At 38.3% G+C, this 10999-nt stretch overlaps 1 non-coding gene across 1 annotated transcript; it reads left to right on the forward strand.

Moving 5' to 3' along the window:
* The first annotated feature begins 6026 nt into the window (after positions 1-6026).
* On the forward strand, positions 6027-6134 carry LOC112724974 (small nucleolar RNA R71). Its single transcript, XR_003164110.1, has one exon. It is a non-coding gene; the product is annotated as a small nucleolar RNA R71 (small nucleolar RNA).
* Positions 6135-10999: the final 4865 nt, after the last annotated feature.

A 10999-nucleotide genomic window follows, 5' to 3' on the forward strand; every position in this document is an offset into this window, starting at 1 on the left:
GGAGGATAATGCCAAACCAGTGGTTCAACCACAGCGGCGGCTAAATCCAGCCATGAAGGAAGTGGTGCAGAAAGAGGTCACCAAATTACTAGAGGCTGGGATTATTTATCCCATTTCTGATAGCCCCTGGGTGAGCCCTGTTCAAGTCGTCCCAAAAAAGGGAGGCATGACAGTGATTCATAATGAAAAAAATGAACTGGTTCCCACAAGAACAGTTACAGGGTGGCGCATGTGTATTGACTACAGAAGGCTCAATACAGCCACCAGAAAGGATCATTTTCCTTTACCATTCATAGACCAGATGCTAGAGAGACTAGCAGGTCATGATTATTACTGCTTTTTGGATGGCTACTCAGGCTATAACCAGATTGCAGTAGATCCCCAGGATCAAGAGAAAACAGCATTCACATGTCCATCCGGAGTGTTTGCTTATAGAAGGATGCCCTTTGGGCTATGCAATGCACCTGCAACCTTCCAGAGATGCATGCTCTCTATTTTCTCTGATATGGTGGAAAAATTTCTGGAAGTCTTCATGGATGACTTCTCAGTATATGGAGACTCATTCAGCTCCTGTCTTGATCACCTGAAACTTGTTCTGAAAAGATGCCAAGAAACCAACCTAGTCTTAAACTGGGAAAAGTGTCACTTCATGGTGACTGAAGGAATTGTTCTTGGGCATAAAATCTCAAACAAGGGAATAGAGGTAGATCAAGCAAAAATAGAGGTAATTGAAAAATTACCACCACCTGCCAATGTTAAGGCAATCAGAAGCTTTCTGGGGCATGCAGGATTCTATAGGAGGTTTATAAAGGATTTTTCAAAAATCGCAAAACCTCTAAGCAATCTGCTAGCTGCTGACACGCCATTTGTGTTTGACACAGCATGCCTACAGGCGTTTGAAACGCTGAAAGCTAAGCTGGTCACAGCACCAGTCATTTCTGCACCAGACTGGACATTGCCATTTGAGTTAATGTGTGATGCCAGTGATCATGCCATTGGTGCAGTACTGGGACAGAGGCATGACAAGCTTCTGCATGTCATTTATTATGCCAATCGCGTTTTAAATGATGCCCAGAAAAATTACACAACCACAGAAAAGGAATTACTTGCAGTGGTTTACGCCATTGACAAGTTCAGATCCTACTTAGTAGGATCAAAGGTGATTGTGTACACTGACCATGCTGCTCTTAAGTATCTACTCACAAAGCAGGATTCAAAACCCAGGCTCATCAGATGGGTATTGCTTCTGCAAGAGTTTGATATAGAAATAAGAGACAGAAAAGGGACAGAGAACCAAGTAGCTGATCATCTGTCCCGGATAGAGCCAGTGGAAGGGACGTCCCTCCCCTTCCTTGAGATCTCTGAGACATTCCCTGATGAGCATCTATTTGCCATTCAGGAAGCACCATGGTTTGCCGATATTGCAAACTATAAAGCTGCAAGGTTCATACCCAAGGAGTACAATAGAATACAAAAAAAGAAACTAATTACTGATGCAAAGTACTACTTGTGGGATGAACCCTATCTCTTTAAGAGATGTGCAGACGGAATTATTCGTAGGTGTGTCCCCAGAGAGGAAGCACAGAGAATCCTATGGCATTGCCACTGATCTCAATATGGAGGCCATTTCGGAGGTGAGCGAACAGCCACCAAGGTCCTCCAATGTGGCTTCTATTGGCCCACACTCTATAAAGATTCCCGAGAGTTTGTACGTAATTGTGACAGTTGCCAAAGAGCTGGTAACCTGCCTCATGGTTACGCCATGCCTCAACAAGGGATCTTGGAAATAGAGTTGTTTGATGTATGGGGAATTGACTTCATGGGACCTTTCCCACCATCATACTCAAACACTTATATTCTGGTGGCAGTTGACTATGTATCAAAATGGGTTGAGGCTATCGCCACACCCTCCAATGATACCAAAACAGTGCTGAAATTCCTCCAGAAACATATCTTTAGCAGGTTTGGTGTCCCTAGAGTGTTAATCAGCGATGGGGGCACTCACTTCTGCAATAAACAGCTTTACTCTGCCATGGTTCGGTATGGAATTCGCCACAAAGTGGCCACTCCATATCATCCACAAACCAACGGGCAAGCTGAAGTCTCTAACAGAGAATTAAAGAGAATCCTGGAACGGACAGTAAATACCCGTAGAAAAGATTGGGCAAGGAGCTTGGATGATGCTCTGTGGGCTTACAGAACAGCATTCAAGACCCCTATAGGGACCTCTCCATACCAACTCGTGTATGGTAAGGCTTGCCACTTGCCCGTGGAACTGGAACATAAGGCCTACTGGGCAACCAGATTCCTAAACTTAGATGCCAAATTAGCAGGAGAAAAACGATTGCTCCAGCTAAATGAGCTAGAGGAATTCAGATTCACAGCTTTCGAAAATGCCAAGCTTTATAAAGAAAAATCAAAAAAATGGCATGACAGAAAGCTGTCATCTAGAATCTTTGAACCAGGACAGAAGGTCCTGTTGTTTAACTCTAGACTCAGGCTTTTCCCCGGGAAACTGAAATCCCGGTGGAGGGGACCATACGTGATTACAAGTGTGTCACCATATGGTTATGTGGAGCTTCAAGATATTGATTCTGATAAGAAGTTCATTGTCAATGGACAGCGAATCAAGCATTATCTTGAAGGCAACACTGAGCAAGAATGCTCAAGGCTGAAGCTAGATTAAAAGCTCAGCAAGGTCCAGCTAAAGACAATAAAGAAGCGCTTGCTGGGAGGCAACCCAGCCATGGGGCAACAATCCTCTAAGCATTTTGCCCTATTTTTATTTTTATTTGTTTATATAAAGTTCACTGACACTAAGGTAAAGAATCATTTGCATAAGTTTACAGGGTTACAGAAGGAATCTACACACAAAACAGAGATAGGGAGCTTACTGGCAAGAAAACGCCAGCGAAGGCCATTTTGGGCGTTCAGCGCCCAAAATGGGCATCCAGTGGGCACTGAACGCCAGTAAGGATAGCTATCTGGCGTTCAACACCAGAAAAGGGCAACAACTGGGCGTTGAACGCCCAGGAGAGCAACATTTGGGCGTTGAACGCCCAAAACAGGCAGTGTTTGGGCGTTCAAACGCCAGGATGGTGGGGAGGAGTTCTCCTTCTACCCATCTCCTTCTTTTTCTTTTGCTTGAGGACAAGCAAAGCTCTAAGTTTGGTGTGCTTATCCGTGATCACTAAGATCATGGCCCCTAAAGGAAAACAACCCACTCCAAGAGGAGCAAGGGCGTGATTTAAAGGAACTGAAGCGCCAGAAATTCTCTCTTGAAGGACCAAGCACCTCACAGACTAGAGGAACATCCACTTCCCAAACCTCAAGGTTGTTGAGTTCTAATCTTAGCCTTAACTCTGTGATAACTGTTCTTATTTTAATTTTACCTTAGGAGTCATATATTAGTAGTTAGTATCTATTTTGATTTTATCTCCAATTAAGCTATAGTTTATTTTTCTCATCATCATTAAACATGAATAAAATAGTAGATCTTTTGAATAAGAAGCAATAAAATCTCGAGTTTAAATAAAACAAATTCTAATTGGTTAAATGTGGTGGCAATGCTTTCTGTCTTCTGAATGAATGCTTGAACAGTGCATATGTCTTTTGAATTTGTTGTTTAAGACTGTTAAATATGTTGGCTCTTGAAAGAATAATGAACATGAAACATGTTATTGATAATCTGAAAAATCATAAAAATGATTCTTGAAGCAAGAAAAAGCAGCAAAGAACAAAGCTTGCAGAAAAAAAAAAAAGCAAAAGCAAGCAAAAAAAGCCAATAACCCTTAAAACCAAAAGGCAAGGGCAATTAAAAAGGATCCCAAGGCTTTGAGCATCAGTGGATAGGAGGGCCTAAAGGACTGAAATCCTGGTCTAAGCGGCTAAACCAAGCTGTCCCTAACCATGTGCTTGTGGCGTGCAGGTGTCAAGTGAAAACTTGAGACTGAGCGGTTAAAGTCAAGGTCCAAAGCAAAAAGAAGAGTGTGCTTAAGAACTCTGGACACCTCTAATTGGGGACTTTAGCAAAGCTGAGTCACAATCTGAAAAGGTTCACCCAGTTATGTGTCTGTGGCATTTATGTATCCAGTAGTAATACTGGAAAACAAAGTGCTTAGAGCCACGGCCAAGACTCATAAAGAAGCTGTGTTCAAGAATCATCACACTGAACTAAGAGAATCAATAACACTATCTGAATTCTGAGTTCCTATAGATGCCAATCACTCTGAGCTTCAATGGATAAAGTGAGATGCCAAAACTGTTCAGAAGCAAAAAGCTACTAGTCCCGCTCATCTAATTAGAATCTGAGCTTCAATCAAAAACTCTGAGATATTATTGCTTCTCAACCTATTAGTCTTCTATTTTATTTGTCTAGTTGCTTGAGGACAAGCAACAGTTTAAGTTTGGTGTTGTGATGAGCGGATATTTTATACGCTTTTTGGAGATAATTTCATATAGTTTTGAGTATGTTTTAGTTAGTTTTTAGTCTATTTCTAGTAGTTTTTAGGAAAAATTCATATTTCTGGACTTTACTATGAGTTGTGTGTTTTTCTGTAATTTCAGGTATTTTTCTGGCTGAAATTGAAGGAGCTGAGCAAAAATCTGATTCAGGCTGAAAAAGGACTGCTGATGTTGTTAGATTCTGACCTCCCTGCACTCAAATTGGATTTTCTGGAGCTACAGAACTCGAAATGGCACGCTTCCAATTGCATTGGAAAGTAGACATCCAGGGCTTTCCATCAATATATAATAGTCCATACTTTGCACAAGGATAGATGACGTAAACTGGCGTTCAACGCCAGTCCTCTGCCCAATTCTGGCGTTCAGCGCCAGAAAAGGATCAAAAACTGGAGTTGAACGCCCAAACTGGCACAAAAACTGGCGTTCAACTCCACAATTGGCCTCTGCACGTGAATTGCTTAAAGTCTCAGCCCCAGCACACACCAAGTGGGCCCCAGCACACCAAGTGGGCCCCAGAAGTGGATCTCTGCATCATCCATCATAGTCCACTCATATTTTGTAACCCTAGGCTACTAGTTTAGTATTTAAACAACTTTTAGAGACTTATTCTGTATCTCATGACATTTCAGATCTAAACTTTGTATTCTCTGACGGCATGAGTCTCTAAACCCCATTGTTGGGGGTGAGGAGCTCTGCTGTGTCTCGATGAATTAATGCAAGTATTTCTGTTTTCTATTCAAACACGCTTGTTCCTATCTAAGATGTTCATTTGCGCTTAACTGTGATGAAGGCGATGATCAGTGACATTCATCACCTTCCTCAAACCATGAACGTGTGCCTGACAACCACCTCCGTTCTACATCCGATTGAATGAGTATCTCTGAGATCTCTTAATCAAAATCTCCGTGGTATAAGCTAGAACTGATGGCGGCATTCATGAGAATTCGGAAAGTCTAAACCTTGTCTGTGGTATTCCGAGTAGGATTCAAGGATTGAATGACTGTGACGAGCTTCAAACTCTTGAAGGCTGGGCGTTAGTGACAGACGCAAAAGGATAGTAAATCCTATTCCAACCGGATCGAGAACCAACCGGTAATTAGCCGTGCTGTGACAGAGCGCGTGAGCGTAGTTTTCACTGGAAGGATGGAAGGTAGCCATTGACAATGGTGATCCACCAACACACAGCTTGCCATAGGAGGACGTGCGTGCATGAATCAGAAGACAGAGGAAAGCAGAGATTCAGAAGACAAAGCATCTCCAAAACTCCAACATATTCTCCATTACTGCACAACAAGTAACTTTTAATTTATGCTCTACTGGTTACTCACAATTCAATTGATAAACATAATTGACTTCCTGACTAAGATCTACAAGATAACCATAGATTGCTTCAAACCAACAATCTCCGTGGGATTCGACCCTTACTCACATAAGGTATTACTTGGACGACCCAGTGCACTTGCTGGTTAGTGGTACGAGTTGTGAAAAGTGTGATTCGCAATTTGTGCTACCAATAGCTCAGATAAACCATCATAGAATATATCCAGGATGGTCCATTCTGAAAGCATGTCAGAAGGACACTTTTTGGTCAGCTGCTTGTATCTTTCCCAAGTTTCATAGAGGGATTCACCTTCTTTCTGTCTGAAGGTTTAAACATCAGCTCTAAGCTTGCTCAGCTTTTGAGGAGGAAAGAACTTGGCTAAGAAAGCCGTGACCAGCTTATCCCAAGAGTTCAGGCTGTCTTTGGGTTGAGAGTCCAACCATATTCTAGCTCTGTCTCTTACAGCAAAAGGGAAAAGCATGAGCCTGTAGACTTCAGGATCTACTCCATTAGTCTTAACAGTATCACAGATCTGCAAGAATTCAGTTAAGAACTGAAAAGGATCTTCAGATGGAAGTCCATGAAACTTGCAGTTCTGCTACATCAGAGAAACTAGCTGATGTTTCAGCTCAAAATTGTTTGCTCCAATGGTAGGAATGGAGATGCTTCTTCCATGTAAATTGGAATTAGGTGCAGTAAAGTCACCAAGCATTCTCCTTGCATTATTGTTGTTGGGTTCGGCTGCCATCTCCTTTACTTGTTCGAAATTTTCAATAAGGTTGTCTCTGGATTGTTGTAATTTAGCTTCTCTTAGTTTTCTCTTCAGAGTCCTTTCAGGTTCTGGATCAGCTTCAACAAGAATGCCTTTTTCTTTGTCCCTGCTCATAAGAAAGAGAAGAGAACAAGAAAAGAAGAGGAATCCTCTATGTCACAGTAAAGAGGTTCCTTATTGTTAGTAGAAGAAGAAAAGGAATAGGGGTGAAGAAGAATGAAGAATCCAAACACAAGGGTAAGGATAGGAGCAGTGATTTGAGATGAGGGGATGTTAGTAGATGAATAAATAAATAGAATAAGATGAGAGAGGGAAAATTTCGAAAATAATTTTTGAAAAAGAGTTAGTGATTTTTGAAAATGGTTTTTGAAAAAGGTTAGTAATTTTTGAAAATTAAAATCAACAAATAATTAATTAATTAAAAAAAATTTTTGAAAAAGAGGGAAGATATTTTCAAAAATTAGAGAGAGAGAGTTAGTTAGGTAGTTTTGAAAAAGATGAGAACCAAACAAAAAGTTAGTTAGTTAGTTGAAACAAATTTTGAAAAGATAAGAAGTTAAAAAAGATATTTTGCAATCACTTTTTTGAAAAAGGTAAGATAAGAAGATATTTTTGAAAAGATATGATAGAAATTAGTTTTTGAAAAAGATTTGATTTTTAAAATCTCAATTAATGACTTGATTCACAAGAAATCACAAGATATGATTCTAGAACTTAAAGTTTGAATCTTTCTTAACAAGTAAGTAACAAACTTGAAATTTTTGAATCAAAACATAAATTGATGATGTTATTTTCGAAAATATGATGTAAAATTAAGAAAAAAATTTTTGAAAAATATTTTTGACATTTGCGAAAATAACTAAAAAATTGAAAAAAGATTTGATTTTTGAAAAAGATTTTGAAAAAGATAAGATTTTTTTTTAAATTGAAAATTTGATTTGACTCATAAAAACAACTAGATTTTAAAAATTTTTGAAAAAGTCAAGTCTAATTTTCGAAATTTTAAGAGAGAAAAAGGGAAAGATATTTTTTTTATTTTTGAATTTTTATGATGAGAGAGAAAAACAAGAAAAATGATGCAATGCATGAAAGTTATGGATCAAAACATTGAATGCATGCAAGAATGCTATGAATGTCAAGATGAACACCAAGAACACTATGAAGATCATGATGAACATCAAGAACACATTTTTTGAAAAATTTTTAATGCAAAGAAACATTGCAAGACACCAAACTTAGAATTCTTTAATGCTTAGATATAAAGAATTCAGGAATGCATGTGAAGAACAAGAAAAGACACTAAACATGCAAATGCAAAGATCAAACAAGAAGACTTACCAAGAACAACTTGAAGATCATGAAGAACACTATGAATGCATGAATTTTTTCGAAAAATGCAAGATGAACATGCAATTGACACCAAACTTATAACATGACTCAAGACTCAAACAAGAAACACAAAAAATATTTTTGATTTTTATGATTTTCTAATTTTTTTGTATTTTTTCGAAAATTATTTGAAAAACAAAAATAAGGATTCCAAAATTTTTAATATAGATTCCAGGAATCTAGCATTCTTAGTCTAAAGCTCCAATCAAAGGGTTAGGCATGGCTTAATAGCCAGCCAAGCTTTAGCATGTAATCCAGACATGACACGCCTGACATTCCCTACAGACATGGCATTACAGCCAGCCAGGCTTCAACATGCTTCATGAAACACTAGAATTCATTCTTAAAAATTCTGAAGAAAAATATATTTTTGAAAACATTTTTATTTTAAGATTTTTTTTTTTTTCGAAAACAAAGGAGAAATTTTTGAAAAATTTTTGAAAAATTTTTGAAAACACAACAAAAAGAAAATTACCTAATCTGAGCAACAGGATGAACCGTCAGTTGTCCAAACTCGAACAATTCCCGGCAACGGCGCCAAAAACTTGATATGCGGAATTGTTACTCGGGTTGTGAATTATTGTTCGAAATTGATTCCCTGGCGATGGCACCAAAAACGGATGCACAGAACCATGGTCTAAACATATCTTCATAACTTCGCATAACTAACCAGCAAGTGCACTGGGTCGTCCAAGTAATAAACCTTACATGAGTAAGGGTCGATCCCACGGAGATTGTTGGTATGAAGAAAGCTATGGTCACCTTGTAAATCTCAGTCAGGCGGATATAAATTGGTTATGGAGTTTTCGAAATTAAATAATAAGTAAACATAAAATAAGGATAGAAACACTTATGTAATTCATTGGTGAGAATTTCAGATAAGCGTATAGAGATGCTTTCGTCCCTCTGAATCTCTGCTTTCCTGCTGTCTTCAGCCAATCAGTCTTACTCCTTTCCATGGCTGGCTTTATGTAAGGGCATCACCGTTGTCAATGGCTACATCCCATCCTCTTGTGAAAATGGTCCAAATGCTTTGTCACAGCACGGCTAATCATCTGAGGTTCTCGATCATGCTGGAATAGGATTCACCCTCCTTTTGCGTCTGTCACTACGCCCAGCACTCACGAGTTTGAAGCTCGTCACAGTCATTCAATCCCTGAATCCTACTCGGAATACCACAGACAAGGTTTAGACTTTCCAGATTCTCATGAATGCCGCCATCAATCTAGCTTACACCACGAAGATTCTGATTAAGAGATCTAAGAGATACTCATTCAATCTAAAGTAGAACGGAAGTGGTTGTCAGGCACGCGTTCATAAGGAATGATGATGATTGTCACGTTCATCACATTCAGGTTGAAGTACGAATGAATATCTTAGAAGCGGAACAAGTTGAATTGAATAGAAAAACAGTAGTACTTTGCATTAATCTTTGAGGAACAGCAGAGCTCCACACCTTATTCTATGAAGTGTAGAAACTCTACCATTGAAAATACATAAGTGATAATGGAGTTCATTGGTCTCGACCCCAGAGGGAACCGGAGTAACCAAGACTTGATCACAGGATCAAAAATACAATCCAGGATGTCTAATACAATAGTAAAAGGTCCTATTTATAATAAACTAGCTACTAGGGTTTACAGAAGTAAGTAATTGATGCATAAATCCACTTTCGGGGCCCGCTTGGTGTGTGCTTGGGCTGAGCTTGAAGTCTACACGTGGAGAGGTCATTCTTGGAGTTGAACGCCAGCTTTTGTGCCAGTTTGGGCGTTGAACTCCACTTTGCAACTTGTTTCTGGCGCTGGACGCCAGAATTGGGCAGAGAGCTGGCGTTGAACGCCAGTTTGCGTCATCTAAACTCGGGAAAAATATGGACTATTATATATTTCTGGAAAGCCCTGGATGTCTACTTTCTAATGCAATTGGAAGCGCGCCATTTTGAATTCTGTAGCTCCAGAAAATCCATTTTGAGTGCAAGGAGGTCAGAATCCAACAGCATCAGCAGTCCTTCTTCAACCTCTGAATCTGATTTTTGCTCAAGTCCCTCAATTTCAACCAGAAAATACCTGAAATCACAGAAAAACACACAAACTCATAGTAAAGTCCAAAAATGTGAATTTAACATAAAAACTAATGAAAACATCCCTAAAAGTAACTAGATTCTACTAAAAACATACTAAAAACAATGCCAAAAAGCGTATAAATTATCCGCTCATCACATTATTATTATTTTCGACTGCCATCTCCTCTTCCTGTTCTAAAATTTCTGAAAGGTTCTCTCTGGATTGTTGTAATTTAGCTTCTCTTAGTTTCCTCTTCAGAGTCCTTTCAGGTTCTGGATCTGCTTCAACAAGAATATTCTTGTCCTTGCTCTTGCTCATATGACAAAGAAGAGGGCACAGAAATAATAATAATAATAATAATAGGGATCCTTTATACCACAGTATAGAAGTCCCTGTGTGAGTGGAAGAAAGGAAGGGGACAAAGAATGTAATCTAAGGAAAGAAACACAAGGGTGAGGAGAGTAGAGATGTGAGGTGAGGAGGTGTTAGTAAATGAATAAATAAATAGAATAAGATGAGAGAGGAAAAATTTCGAAAATAATTTTTGAAAAAGAGTTAGTGATTTTTGAAAATAGTTTTTGAAAAAGGTTAGTAATTTTCGAAAATCAAAAATCAAAAATTAAAATAATTAGTTAATTAAAAAGAAATTTTGAAAAAGAGGGAAGATATTTTCGAAAATTAGAGAGAGAGTTAGTTAGGTAGTTTTGAAAAAGATAAGAAACAAACAAAAAGTTAGTTAGTTAGTTGAAACAAATTTGAAAATCAATTTTGAAAAGATAAGAAGATAAGAAGTTAGAAAAGATATTTTAAAATCAAATTTTTGAAAAAGATAAGATAAGAAGATATTTTTGAAAAGATATGATTGAAATTAGTTTTGAAAAAGATTTGATTTCAAAAATCACAATTAATGACTTGATTCACAAGAAATCACAAGATATGATTCTAGAACTTAAAGTTTGAATCTTTCTTAACAAGCAAGTAACAAACTTG

Source organism: Arachis hypogaea, chromosome 11 (genome assembly GCF_003086295.3).
Source record: "Arachis hypogaea cultivar Tifrunner chromosome 11, arahy.Tifrunner.gnm2.J5K5, whole genome shotgun sequence".
NCBI lineage: Eukaryota > Viridiplantae > Streptophyta > Magnoliopsida > Fabales > Fabaceae > Arachis > Arachis hypogaea.